At 51.1% G+C, this 495-nt stretch overlaps 1 protein-coding gene across 5 annotated transcripts in view; it reads left to right on the top strand.

The window, feature by feature from the left end:
* ZNF567 (zinc finger protein 567) overlaps positions 1-495 on the top strand; it is a 70194-nt gene that overhangs the window by 2551 nt on the left and 67148 nt on the right. The gene's annotated exons all lie outside the window — the stretch shown is intronic.

Raw genomic sequence — 495 nt, 5'->3', positions numbered from 1 at the left:
TCAAAAAAAAAAAAAAAAAAATTGCTTGCTGTATTTTTTTGGTTTTTGGTTTTTTTGAGTCGGAGTCTCACTCCTCATCCAGGCTGGGAGTGCAGTGGCATGCTCACGGCCACTGCAACCTCACTCCACCTGCTGGACTCAGGCGATCCTTCCGACTCAGCATTCCAAGTAGCTGGAACAACAGGCACACACCATCACGCCTGGCTATTGTTTTTTGTTTTTTTTTGAGTCAGAGTCTCACTCTGTCACCCAGACTGGAGTGCAGTGGCTGCTCCCGGCCACCACAGCCTCGACCTTCTGGCTCCGGCAATCCTTCTGCCTCAGCCTTCCAAGTAGCTGGAACTACAGGTGCGTGCTACCACACTTGGCTAATTTTTTAATTTATTGTAGAGATTAGGTCTCGTCACGTTGCCCAGGTGGGTCTCGAACCCGCGAGCTCAGGCAATCCACTCACCCCAGCCTCCCAAAGTGCTGGGATTACAGGCTGAGCCACCG

This window comes from Carlito syrichta, unplaced genomic scaffold (genome assembly GCF_000164805.1).
Source record: "Carlito syrichta isolate Samal-C Ts95f unplaced genomic scaffold, Tarsius_syrichta-2.0.1 Scaffold315987, whole genome shotgun sequence".
Lineage (NCBI taxonomy): Eukaryota > Metazoa > Chordata > Mammalia > Primates > Tarsiidae > Carlito > Carlito syrichta.
Note: the sequence above shows the minus strand (reverse complement) of the source record. Positions and strands in the feature narration are given on the sequence as shown.